The sequence below is a fragment of the Loxodonta africana genome, chromosome 1 (assembly GCF_030014295.1).
Source record: "Loxodonta africana isolate mLoxAfr1 chromosome 1, mLoxAfr1.hap2, whole genome shotgun sequence".
Classification (NCBI taxonomy): domain Eukaryota; kingdom Metazoa; phylum Chordata; class Mammalia; order Proboscidea; family Elephantidae; genus Loxodonta; species Loxodonta africana.
Genome location: NC_087342.1, coordinates 76,130,400 through 76,144,309, shown reverse-complemented (window position 1 = coordinate 76,144,309; position 13,910 = coordinate 76,130,400). Strand labels below are relative to the sequence as shown.

Here is a 13,910-nt window from a genome sequence, read left to right as displayed (position 1 = left end):
GAGTAGCTAACGAACGCTAGAAGTGATAAGGAAGGAGACTATGCAGTCCCTCGTGCCAGAGAGGAGACTTGAATATCTTTTTAAAGTAAGGTGGCAAAAGATGGATGGCCTGTGTGGGGATTCTGTCCCCCGTCTTAGGATCCCAAAACCAAGCCAAAGGAAGAAGAGGAGATACAGTCGCAACCCACTGAAACTCTAAAAAGGTAGATCATCTGTTATCTTTGTGTGTGTTCAGTCCCAGGCAGCCCTAACAGGTCGCAAACTAGAGATCAACTTCAGGCAACTACGCCTCAAAGGAAAGTAGACTGTCAAATGTATTTTTGTTTTTTCTCCAAAACGCAGTCATCCTGACCCCGGCGTGATTTGAACACGCAACCTTCTGATCTGGAGTCAGACGCGCTACCATTGCGCCACGAGGTCACGGGCAAGGTGTCTCCGCCTTCCTTCCACAGAATACTGAATCATTCCCCTCCCCTACCTCCAGATCCAAAATATTTATTTCTTTATCATTAATTTTGATTAATTTTCTCTCCACCTTTCACAGTTTTGCTAATTAATGGCTCCTGGAGAAAAAATGAGGGATTGACCATAGTAAATATTAATCCCAAATGCTCCATACGGGGAAAGAAAAAAAAAAAAAAACAGGAAAAAAGTTCAATATTTCCACTCGTCGAAATTTCTCTATTTTGAGAATAATCGTGCACGTGTTCAATTTAGACCCTCAGTGAAACAGGAATAAAAACGGCTACCAAGTTGCCGGTATTGCTTTCCCTATAAATTCCCTAGACACCGCCCTCTTCCGTTACAAACTTCCAGCCTTGCGGAGGCCCGGCTTCGCATCTTCTACCTTGCTCCTCCCTATCCGCGCACCGGCTTCATCTTCAACCTGGAGAAAAGCTGCTTCTCCTCAAGGCATAGCGCCGGTGGCATCTCTTCCCAAAATTCTCACTTCCTCAGTAAGAATCCGTGGGCTATGCGGGCTCTGTTGTGTGCACTTAACATTCACTTTACAAAGCGAACCCCAGACAAACCGCTGGCATTTACCGAGCGCTTAGCACTGACTACTATTCGTGTGTTAAGAAGCTTTTTAATTCGTATTATCTTACGTATGTGGTAGAAAACGATTCCATTTTCTGCCTGGATGGTGAAGATATGAAAGCCAGGGCTTTGACAGTAGCAACTTGTTAGAAATATAAATTCTCTGCCACCCCCCAGACATACTGAATTTGACACTCTGGGCTTGAGGCCCAGAAATCTGTGTTTTCACAAACCTTCCAGGTGATCTTGCTGCACAGAAAAGTCTGAGAATCTCTGACCCAGCCTAGAGACCCTATACTTTATGCTCTCAAGAAAATAAACTGCCAGTCTTCTTCCAGAACTGAGGAAGGGCATTTTCCAAATGACCCTAGTGCTGAAATTCCTGAGACAATGAGGCCATTCTATGCGGGATGGAGATGGGGGTTCTGTGGTGAAAATCTGGTTGCCTCTTTGCTTTTCCCACTATTTGTTTAGGATTCAGCTTTCTAAGGTCTGACAAATCAGCTCTCACTTCTCCAGATTACAAAACTTCGTTGCTGTTATTTCCTCTCTGGAAATTTTTGTCCAATGTGAATTTGTATTTTAGGATTATTCGAGTGTGATTTCTGGGGACGAAAAAGTAAATTTTTGTGTTTCATCCACAATCAGTGTTTATTTGGAAGGCGGGAGAGTGGAGCTTCCCGGGATCTGTGGAGCAGCTCGGTTCTGTCTTGGCTTAGTTTACCTCTCTCCTCCTTCAGCTCTCAGTTCAAGCATTTCCTCCCTGGCGCGGCCTTTCTCCCTAATTCCAGTAAAAAGATAAAGCACACTATCAATTAAAGCATTCTAGCTATTAATACCACCATATTTCAATCATTTTAGCATTATATTTCTCTCCTTGGTGATTATCCAGTTGTAACTTTACATTATTTTTGATCATTAGGTTAAACTTTTATCCCTAGTATGTTCATTACATTTATCGCACAGATGGAGAGCAGCAGGTTATTTTTCTTTTAAAAAATGTTTTCAGCATCTACTGTAAGGAAACCACGTGGCCTAATGGATAAGGCGTCTGACTTCGGATCAGAAGATTAAGGGTTCGAATCCCTTCGTGGTTGTGCGGCAACTTTTGTATTTCTGTTGGAAGAATCCCAGAACGTTTTGTTCGTAGTGGCATTTCTGCTCCTTTTTAATACTTTTCTTGGTTAAAGCCGGAAATAAGAAATTTACTCATTTTCACCCTGAGTTTATTCTTCATATATTTCCCCTCCACATTCTTTGCCTTTCTTTTTGTTTCTTTTGTTTTATCCAAGTGTCTTTTGTTTATATCTCATTACCACTATACAACCTGTCCGTTCTCTCCTTCGGCGCTATTCAAAATTTCCTCTTTGGAGCCGCTTAAAAATGCAAGTTTTTAGCTGTACATTCCGCAGCTCCACGCCACCCTCCATTTACTGGATTAGCATCTCTGGAGGTGGGGCCCAGGAATCCGGGTTTTAGCAAGTTATCCAAGTGATTTCTGTATGCACTCGAGTTTGAGAACCGCTGGAGACTTTACACTCTGCATACTGTCGAGCTCTTCCCGTCCACTTGGCCAGAAAGTGCAAACTCTTCAGAGCCTTTTAGCGCCCATCAACCTGAGTTCCCAGGTTGCTATGCAAAGACTGGGAGGCGCGGCGGGAGGGAGAGGGAGGCAAGAAAAAGAGCAACTATGGCCAGAATGACTCTCACATATGTAGAAAGAATGGTACAATGAAAATAATCACTATCTCCAACCCACAGAGAAATAGTAGACCTAGGCAAAGAACATTAGCGATCTTAAATCCGTTAGGCAAAGGGTTACTGGGAAATAACAGACCTGCAAGGTGCTAAACTTACCACTCACCAGTTACTTGCCAACTGGAAAGTGAAAACATAGAGAGCCCTGGGAGCACTACTTTATTTGCATAATCATTGGGATATCCTGACAAGTGCCTCTTGATATGAAGTAAGTACTTTATAAAGTACACAGTATCAGGCCAAAATTGTTCACCATGAATCTAATCAGTTAATCAAAAGGATAGAATCAATCCTTTAGACTTCCACTGTACAGGAAACTTTGTTGTTTGATGCTGTGGAGTTGGTTCCAACTCATAGGGACCCTATGCACAACAGAATGAAACACTGCCCGGTCCTGCGCCATCCTTACAATAGTTGTTATGCTTGAGCTCCTTGTTGCAGCCACTGTGTCTATCCACCTCATTGAGGGTCTTTCTCTTTTCCGCTCACCCTGTACTCTGCCAAGCATGATGTCCTTCTCCAGGGACTGATCCCTCCTGACAACATGTCCGAAGTATGTAAGATGCAGTCTCCCCATTATTGCTTCTAAGGAGCATTCCAGCTTTAGTTCTTCTAAGACAGATTTGTTCATTCTTTTGGCAGTCCATGGTATATTCAATATTCTTCACCAACCCACAATTCAAAGGTGTCAACTCTTCTCCGGTATTCCTTATTCATTGTCCAGCTTTCACATGTATGTGACGCGATTGAAAATACCATGGCTTGGGTCAGGTGCACCATAGACATCTTGCTCTTTGACACTTTAAAGAGGTCCTTCGCAGAAGATTTGCCAAATGCAGTGCATCTCTTGATTTCTGGACTCCTGCTTCCATGGCTGTTCATTGTGGATCCAAGTAAAAAGAAATCCTTGACAACTTCAATCTCTTCTCCCTTAATCATGATGTTGCTCATTGGTCCAGTTGTGAGGTTTTTATTTTCTTTACGTTTATATTTTTCTTTATGTTTATGTACAGGAAATAGAGGAATAAATTAAAAGATTGTGGGAGGACACAATGAGACAAATCCACAAGACAATTGGCTTGGGCTTTTTAAAAAAGTCAATGTCAAAACAAAGCAAAAACAACAAAAAATGATACAATGCTGGTCTAGATTAAAAGAGATTGAGGAAACAATGAAATAAATAAATGGCCTTTGGTTGGATCCTGTTTAAAAACAGTTCTGAAACACACTTTGTTGTTGTTGTTAGTTACTGTCCATTATTATTAAACCCGTATTAAAATAAAAATAGCATAGAATAGATGATATATGCTAACATAGAGTACATAGTAATGAACCTATAGGCATCTGTTGTTGTGGCTGAGAGGTTAAGGTGATGGACTAGAAGTTCTTTGGGGGTCACCCTTTGGAACTAGGAGCATTAACTTTTATGTCTTCATCTCCATCTCTATCCGCTAATCACCATATTTTATTGCAAGCTACTTTTAAAGTTATTAAACTTTCTCTTGGATCTTTTACAAGTTACCTAACAATGGATTTCTCACTGCCCTGGAAGGAATTATTTTGGATGACTAAACTAAGTCAAGGGAACCAATAGAACCTTGTTTTGTTTCAATTCTGAGGCTTCTTGGGTTCAAATTCCCATTGACTGAAGAAAATCAAGCTAAAAGAAGGGCTTCATGTAGTCACATTTAGAATGACAAAGTAATCCCACCGCTTCCTTTTCTATAGGCATAACGGATGCAGCACTGGATTTAGGTCGTGATGTCACCTAAATCAAGATCCTTGGAAGACAACTACCTATTCAACTGACTGGAAAAAATCCATATTTGTATCCATTCCAAAGAAAGGTGATCCAAAAGATTGCAGAAATTATCAAACAAAATATTATCAATATCACACAAAAGTAAAATTTTGCTGAAAATCATTCAAAAGTGGTTGCAGTGGTACATCAGCAAGAAACTTCCATAAATGCAAGCCAGATTCAGAAGAGGTGTGGAACAAGGGATATCATGGCTGATGTCAGATGGATCATGGCTGAAACCAGACAATACCAGAAAGAGGTTTACCTGTGCTTTATTTTTATTTATTTATTTACTTTTTGCAAATGGATTTTTATCTTTATTTGATTTTGATCAAGCATTTGGGATAATATTTAAATGATTAGCCTGATTAATCGTAATGCTATACTGGAAGAAACAGATTTGATGGTGCCTTCTAAAATATTTTTTTTTTCTAAAATATATATTCGCCTCACATTCTTAGCTTCTGCTCAAATCCTTGCCGATGTAAATATTTTCTGGTCTTTTCTCTAGAAACCAAAATTCCTGCATCTGGCATAAATAGATAACTCCTGTGCAGGAACTCAGATGGTGGAGAGAAGAGCACTAAAGGTTCTTGCTAATCTCAACAAGTCAACACATAAATCAAAAGAAGTTCCGAGGTCCTAGTGCCACCTCACATAAAGAGGTGGGGCAAATTAAGGCAATGTTCCCAGGCCACATCAGAGAGAGAGGATGAAAAAATTCTAGAGAGCTTGAGGGTAAATGAAGCCATGTAGAAAAAGTATTAACAAAGGACAGGCTAGGTTAGTCTAAACTTTTAAAGGGCACCAACAATGCTTTTTCTAAGCTAAATCTGAGTTAATGGCAAGAGTCATCCTATTAAAGCGAACGATGGAATTTGTCTAAACGATTTTTGCAAGTGGGTGACATTAGGTCTCATGGGTGTGACTGACATTAATTACCATTCTGTATTGTAGTTGAGCTCCCCAGAATTCAGGATGAGTGGGAAATAATAGAGTCAGTCGGTACAGTTGCACTGGATGGTCCAGCTCAGTCCCCAGCCTGAGAATCAGCAAATACTCTTCCCCAATCAAAGCCTGAGACTCTAATATAAAACGTTATCTGATTGGGCACCTTTTCTTTTCCATAAACAATCCATCATTTGAGGAAGAATTGGGTCAGGGTATTATCAATGCGTGGTTTTTGGTATCCCCAAGGGTCAGCATGTTTTTTTGACTATGAGAAGGTATTCGACTTCGTCAATCATAACAAATTATGAATAACATTGCAAAGAATGGGAATTCCATAACGTTTAACTGTGCCCGTGAGGAACCTGTGCTGAGAACAAAAGAGAGTTCTTAGAACAGAACAAGGGGATACTGCGTGGTTTAAAGTCAGGAAAGGTATGTGTCAGGGTTGTATCCTTTCACTATATTTATTCAACCTGTATGCTGAGCAAATAATTGAAGAAGCTGGACTATATGAAGAAGAATGTGGCATCACGATTGGAGGAAGACTCATTAACAGTCTGTCCGATACAGATGACACAATCTTGCTTGCTCAAAGTGAAGAGGACTTGAGACACTTACTGATGAAGATCAAACACTACAGCCTTCAGTGTGGATTTCACTTCAACATAAAGAAAGCAAAAATCCTCACAACTGGACCGATAAGCAACATCATGATAAATGGAGAAAAGCTTGACGTTGTCAAGGATTTCATTTTACTTGGATCCACAATCAACACCCAAGAAAGCATCAGTCAAGAATTCAAAGGACACATTGCACTGGCCAAATGGGCTGCAAAAGACCTCTCTAAAGTGTTAAAAAGCAGACAAGGCAATTTAAGGACTCAGGTGCACCCCATCCAAGCCAAGGTATTTTCAATCACCTCATATGCATGTGAAAGCTAGACACTGAATAAGGAAGATGGAAGAAGAATCAATGCTTTTGATTTATGGTGCTGATGAAGAATACTGAATATACCTTGGACTGCCAGAAGAATGAACAAATCTGTCTTGGAAGAAGTAGAGCCAGAATGCTCATTGGAAGAGAGGATGGCAACACATCATCTAACATACTTTGGACATGCTATCAGGAGGACCCAGTCCCTGGAGAAGAGCAGCATGCTTGGTAGAGTAGAGGGTCAGAGAAAAAGAGGAAGACCCTCAATGAGACGCTTTGATCCAGTGACTACAATGGTCTCAAGCATAACGACTGTGAGGATGGCAAAGGACAGAGCAGTGTTTCGTTTTCTTGTACATAGGGTACCTATGAGTCAGAACCCACTCAAAAAAAAAAACAACTAATAGGATGCTGCTTCTCTGGGTGGGCCAGTGGCACAATGGATAACGTGTCTGACTATGGATCAGAAGAATCCAGTTTCAAATCCTGGCTGGCTTATTACCTTTCTCTAGTTTTGAAGTTCCACAAAAAAAAGTTACTATGGAAATATTAAAAAAAAAAAAAAATTAGGTTCTGAGAAATAACTCCACCAGGAATTTCATTCTCTTACTAGCAAGTATTTGTTATGCATCTACTGAGTACAAAGTACAGTGAGGAATGAAAGACATCAGAGAGACTCCATGGTCTGATGTCCTGGAATGATCTCATTAGTGCTGCCTTTTGTTCTCATTTCTCTCTCATTCTAACTACAAAGGAGGTGTTGCTGCCTCTTACACTGTTCTGTAGGTGTTTTTGTGTCATTTATTTGACTGATTTAATTTTGAAGAAATAACACTATCTTAGGCTGAGTTCTCTAGAGGAGCAAGCCAGGGAAGGGTGCACGTACATACATAAATATGTATCCAGTTTCCACTGAGTCTGTTCCAACTCCGACAACAGAATAGAACAGGCACATAGGGTTTGCAAGAAGCAGCTGGTGGATTCTAACTGCCTGTGATTACCAGACAAAGGATTTAACCACTGCACCACCCAAACCCAGAACCCAGTGCCATTGAGTCTATAGGACAGAGTAGATATTGCTCCACCAGGGCCCCCTAATTAAGCAGTCCTTTTTAAAATCCTTCTTGAGTCATCCCAATTGGAACCTGTTCTCTCCTGTTGAGACCCTGACTGATAGAAACCCAGGTAGAGATGATGAGGTCATTATGAGTGGCTGGAAATAGTTTGGAGGAGGGGTGGCTAATAGATAATATTATAAATGTTTTGAATATTGGGCAAAACATGAAAATAGAAATATACTATTTTTATAATAGTTATAAAAATACAGAAAGATCACTGGGTCTTTAGCCTGCTTTTTAAGAAGGAGATGAAGACACGGTAGCAAAAAGTAATTGCTTGTTGTTGTTGTTAGGTGCCGTCAAGTCGGTTCCAACTTATAGCGACCCGATGCACAACAGAACAAAGCACTGCCTGGTCCTGCGCCATCCTTACAATCGTTATTTTGCTTGAGCTCATTGTTGCAGCCACTGTGTCAATCAACCTCGTTGAGGGTCTTCCTCTTTTCCACTGACCCTGTACTCTGCCAAGCATGATGTCCTTCTCCAGGGACTCATCCCTACTGACAACATGTCCAAAGTATGTAAGATGCAGTCTCCCCATCCTTGCCTCTAAGGAGCATTCTGGCCACACTTCTTCCAAGACAGATTTGTTCGTTCTTCTGGCAGTCCACGGTATATTCAATATTCTTCTCCAACACCACAATTCAAAGGCCCCAACTCTTCTTCAGTCTTCCTTACATATTGTCCAGCTTTCACATGCATATAATGTGATTGAAAATATCACGGCTTGGGTCAAGCGCACCTTCGTCTTCAGGGTGACATCTTTGCTCTTCAACACTTTGAAGAGGTCCTTTGAAGCAGATTTGCCCAATGCAATGAGTCTTTTGATTTCTTGACTGCTGCTTCCATGGCTGTTGATTGTGGATCCAAGTAAAGTGAAATCCTTGACACCTTCAATCTTTTCACCATTTATCATGATGTTGCTCATTGGTCCAGTTGTGAGGATTTTTGTTTTCTTTATGTTGAGGTGTAATCCATACTGAAGGCTGTGGTCTTTGATCTTCATTAGTAAATGCTTCAAGTCCTCTCCACTTTAAGCAAGCAAAGTTGTGTCATCTGAGTAACGCAGCTTGTTAATGAGTCTTCCTCCAATCCTGATGCCCCGTTCCACATCCTCTTCTGAAGCCGGCCTGAATTTCTGGCGGTCCCCTGTCGATACAATGCTGCCGCCATTTTTGAATGATCTTCAGCAAAATTTTGCTTGCATGTGATATTAATGATGTTGTTCTATAATTTCCACATTTGGTTGGATCACCTTTCTTGGGAATAGGCATAAATATGGATCCCTTCCACTCAGTTGGTCAGGAAGCTGTCTTCCATATTTCTTGGCATAGGCAAGTGAGCACCTCCAGCGCTACATCTGTTTGTTGAAACGTATCAATTGATATTCCATCAATTCCTGGAGCCTTCTTTTTCACCAATGCCTTCAGAGCAGCTTGGACTTCTTTCTTCAGTACCATCGGTTCCTGATCATATGCCACCTCTTCAAAATGGTTCAATATCTACTAATTCTTTCTGGTATAATGGCTCTGTGTATTCCTTCCACCTTCTTTTGATGCTTCCTGTGTCGTTTAATATTTTCTCCATGGAATCCTTCACTATTGCAACTCGAGGCTTGAATTTTTTCTTCAGTTCTTTCAGCTTGGGAAACGCCGACTGTGTTCTTCCGTTTTGGTTTTCCATCTCCAGGTCTTTGCACATGTCATTATACTTTACTTTGTCTTCTCAAGAGGCCCTTTGAAATCTCCTGTTCAGTTCTTTTACTTCATCAGTTCTTCCTTTTGCTTTAGCTGCTCGACGCTCAAGAGCAAGTTTCAGAGTCTCCTCTGACATCCACCTTGGTCTTTTCTTTCTTTCCTGTCTTTTCAGTGACCTCTTGCTTTCTTTATGGATGATGTCCTTGATGTCATTCCACAACTTGTCTGGTCTTCGGTCACTAGTGTTCAATGTGTCCAATCTATTCTTGAGATGGTCTCTAAATTCAGGTGGGATATACTCAAGGTAATATTTTGGCTCTCGTGGACTTGCTCTGATTTTCTTCAATTTCAGCTTGAACTTGCATATGAGCAATTGATGGTCTGTTCCACAGTTGGCCCCTGGCCATGTTCTGACTGATGATATTGAGCTTTTCCATTGTCTCTTTCCACAGATGTAGTCAATTTAACTTCTGTGTGTTCCATCTGGTGAGGTCCATGTGTATAGTTGCCATTTATGTTGGTGAAAGAAGGTATTTGCGAGGAAGAAGTGGTTGGTCTTGCAAAATTCTATCATTCAAGCTCCGGCATTCTTTCTATCACCAAGGTCATATTTTCCAACTACTGAGCCTTCTTCTTTGTTTCCAACTTTCACATTCCAATTGCTAGTAATTATCAATGCATCTTGATTGCATGTTTGGTCAATTTCAGACTGCAGCAGCTGATAAAAACCTTTTATTTCTTCATCTTTGGCTCTAGTGGTTGGTGCGTAAATTTGAATCGTAGTCATATTAACTGGTCTTCCTTGTAGGAGTATGGATATTATCCTATCACTAACAGTGTTATACTTCAGGATACATCCTGAAACATTCTTTTTGACGATGAATGCAACAGCATTCCTCTTGAAGTTGTCATTCCCAGCATAGTAGACTGTATGATTGTCCTATTCAAAATGGCCAATACCAGTCCATTTCAGCTCACTAATGCCTAGGATATCGATGTTTATGCATTCCATTTCATTTTTGAAGATTTCCAATTTTCTTAGATTCATACTTCGTACATTCCAGGTTCCAATTATTAATGTATGTTTGCAGCTGTTTCTTCTCATTTTGAGTCGCGCCACGTCAGCAAATGAAGGTCCCAAAAGCTTTACTCCACCCACATCATTAAGGTCGACTCAACTTTGAGGAGGCAGCTCTTCCCCAGTCATCTTTTGAGTGCCTTCCAACCTGGGGGGCTCATCTTCCAGCAGTTTATCAGACAATGTTCTGCTGCTATTCATAAGGTTTTCACTGGCTAATGCTTTTCAGAAGTAGACTGCTGGGTTCTTCTTCCTAGTCTGTCTCAGTCTAGAAGCTCACCTGAAACCTGTCCTCCATGTGTGACCCTGCTGGTATCTGAATACTGGTGGCATAGCTTCCAGCATCACAGCAACACACAAGCCCCCACAATACAACAAACTGACAGACACGTGGGGGAGTAATTGCTTGTGATACTCAAATTCTCTCTCAAAAAGATGATTCTGAAGGATCAAAGACTCAAGGCTGTATTTATTCTGTTCCAGAAAGAAAGGGATATGGTTTTGCCTCTTTTTGCCATTTGAGGAAAACGATGAGCTTTTTTATAACCTAGGAAATATTCCATTTACCTTTTTGTGTGCCTTCTCCTCACGAATCTTTAAGAATGTATTGTCCTTGCTGTTGCATGGCATTGAGTGGATTCCAATCCACAGCAACCCTACAGGACAGAGTAGAACTGCCTCACGGGTTTTCCTAACCTGTAATTTTTAGTGGAGCAGATCTTCTAGTCTTTTCTCTGGCAGGCCTGCTGGTGAAACATGATTCCTGTCGTCAGGGAGGCTAAGAGTTCATTAGATAAAAAATTGATCATAAAAACAATAATAATATAGTTTCTTTAAGTCTACAGCTGGCTATTTTAACTTGTAATTGATTTAAGCGAATTACAAATTATGTTATCAGAAAGAAACACTTGTTAGCTCCCTTATATTGACTTAGGTTGACACTAACTGTGCATTGGTAGCTTTTAGGAGGTTTCTTACAGTTGAATTTCCTGTATTATTAACAACTCAGCTGCTTTACTACCATTTTTCCTGAGCAGCTTTCATTTTAAATTCTCTATGTTTGTTAGTAGGGATTTCCCCTATTCTGAAAAGGTAAGCATAATAACGGGCTCTGATTCCTAGAGATTTGGCTTTAAGGAAACCCAAATAACCCGTTGCCCTCTAGTCCGACTCATAGCAACCCTATAAGACAGGATAGAACTACCCCGTAGGGTTTCTGAAGCTGTAATTTCTGCATCTTTCTCCTGCGGAGGAGTGCCTGGAGGGTTCGAACCCCTACCTTCCGGTGCTTTACCAGTATTCTAGGAAAAATAACTCTTCAAGTCACCTAACCAAGGGGAAAAGTAAGCAGCCAAGGTGGCAGTAACATTCGAACTCACTACCCCTGGTTTAAGAGACCAGTGCTCTAACCCTTGAAAAACCCAGCCATAAAAAAAAATCCGACCCGTTGAGGTCAAGTCAGTTCCACCTCATAGCAACCCTTAGCTTTAAAAAAAGGAGGCAGTTATTACCCGCCTCGTCCTGAAGCTGATGACTGACACAGTCTAACATTGGCTTTTTAGTTGTATTTGGTTCCTAGAAAATTTGATGTTCCACCCTCATTGTCTCTCTGGTTTTCTGGGATGTTTTCAAACAAGTTCCACGGTGTCTGCAAGTTTTAACACCTCCTCCAAGGACTTTTGTCAGAAGTACAGGAGACCTAATCTGCATCCTGAGAATCTGCTACTATTGCTCCAATCCAGTGTAGTCGAGACCGGGACTACACGTAGATAAGAGATAAGAGACGGAAATAACAGCCTGTTGGTTGTCAAGATAGGGAGTTTGGGGTGGGGTCTTTGGTGCCCTCGTGATTTTACTTACAGCCAGGCCCTCGGCTCTGCAGTACTTTTCTCAGGGGTTGGAGCCCAAATATTCCGAACTTCAGTTCTTAGAGCCTTGGGGGAAAATACGAGAACTCTGTCCCATTTTTCCCCATACTAGAAATCAGAAAGGCTCGACTGAGGGGGGAGGCTAAGGGTGAGGCAGTCTGGAAGGGGAAGCTGAGGTGACCTCCTGGGAACAGAAGCCTAATCGAGAGGCTCCTCCTGTTGTACCCTGGTCTTTGAGGTTGAAAGATTGTTTCCCAGCGTCGATCCAGGTCTCAAATCCCGGAGCTGTGTTTCTTATTCTCCACAGAGTGGCGTTGAAATCGAAGTGCGCTGTGGCAAAGAAACCAGAAAATTGTTAAAAGATGAATTCCACTATCATTGGAGTTTGGCGGGGGGCGGGGGGGGGGCTTCAGAATAGCTATTCGGGGAAAATCAACAACCATAATGTAAGGAGAGCAGGATAAAAAGCAAACTCAACTGTGGATCCTAGACCTCCTGTTCCAAGTCAGGGGTCCTGTACAGCCCACACTACAGGCCATCTGAAAAGAAGCAAGAATTGTTTTCTTCACTACTTTCATAGTTTGATAGCTCACCATAAACAGTAGCTGGTAACAATAGTAAAACAAAACGAAACAAAAACCGTTTTCTACTGACACGTACAAGTAATTTACCAAAAGAACTCAAAAAAATTTAGAAGGTGGGAAATCCAAGCTCTGTGCGTCTGTTCCATCTGGGGATACAGCTCTCTCGGCTTCCAGAAAAAAGGCTGCAAAATCTATTTTTTAAGATCATGCCAGCCAGCCAGCTCTCCAAAAGATCTCAAAACCAACAAACCAAACCTGTTGCCATGGAGTCAATTCTGACTCAGTACTGTCATAGGGGAGAGTAAAACTGCCCTACAGGGTTTAAAAGGAGTAGCTGGTAGTTCCCAACTGTCCACCTTTTGGATTAGCAGACATAGCTTTCAACCACTGCATCACATGGGTTACCAAAGTCTTTGCAAGATAAAAAAAAAAACAATCACCCACTCCACCTGTTCAGGCTTTAGGTTAAGTACAGGCAAAATAATGTTCCATGTGACCTGGAGTTCATAAATGCAAATAATGGGAAAACAAAACAAAACAAGAAGTGGGCATATTAATGCAGCCTACAGTGACGAGAATGAGGGGGTGAGAGGCGATTTTTTCACTGTTCTCCAGCAGCAGGTCTACTGAGCTTTTTAGGATTTGGGGAATCAATTAAGTCAGGATTCAGAAAACATAGGACCTGGCCTGACCCATTGCTTATGTGACAATAAACCAGATATGTAATTGTTCTGAACTCTTCTTCATTGTTATTAATTTCCACCTCTTATACAAAAGGAAATCTTTGCCTAATTGGAATTTCTTGTAATGAGTGTTTTTCAGAGCAATTATTAGACCAATTTCCAAATCTAAGACTATGTTCAAGAGGGGAAATTGAAAATGCAAGGACGTTACTGTTCTTGTCACAGACTTTGTTGTTCTTGTAGGCACAGCCCTTGAAGCTCCTGCCCACAACTGGTCAGGAAGGGAAGGGTGAGCAGTGGACTTGGGTATACCTAGGTTACAGCACTATATTGACAGGGAAAGGCCAGAAATTCCAGTTGGATTCTGAAGAGCATGTGTAACAAGGGATATCATTGCTGAT

The 13,910-nt window shown here is 41.3% G+C and overlaps 2 non-coding genes across 2 annotated transcripts; one reads left to right on the top strand and one right to left on the bottom strand.

The window, feature by feature from the left end:
- Positions 1–348: 348 nt before the first annotated feature.
- Positions 349–420, bottom strand: TRNAW-CCA (transfer RNA tryptophan (anticodon CCA)). Its single transcript has one exon. It is a non-coding gene; the product is annotated as a tRNA-Trp (tRNA).
- A 1,642-nt stretch (positions 421–2,062) lies between these two features.
- TRNAR-UCG (transfer RNA arginine (anticodon UCG)) lies at positions 2,063–2,135 on the top strand. The gene has a single exon. It is a non-coding gene; the product is annotated as a tRNA-Arg (tRNA).
- The last annotated feature ends 11,775 nt before the right edge of the window (positions 2,136–13,910 follow it).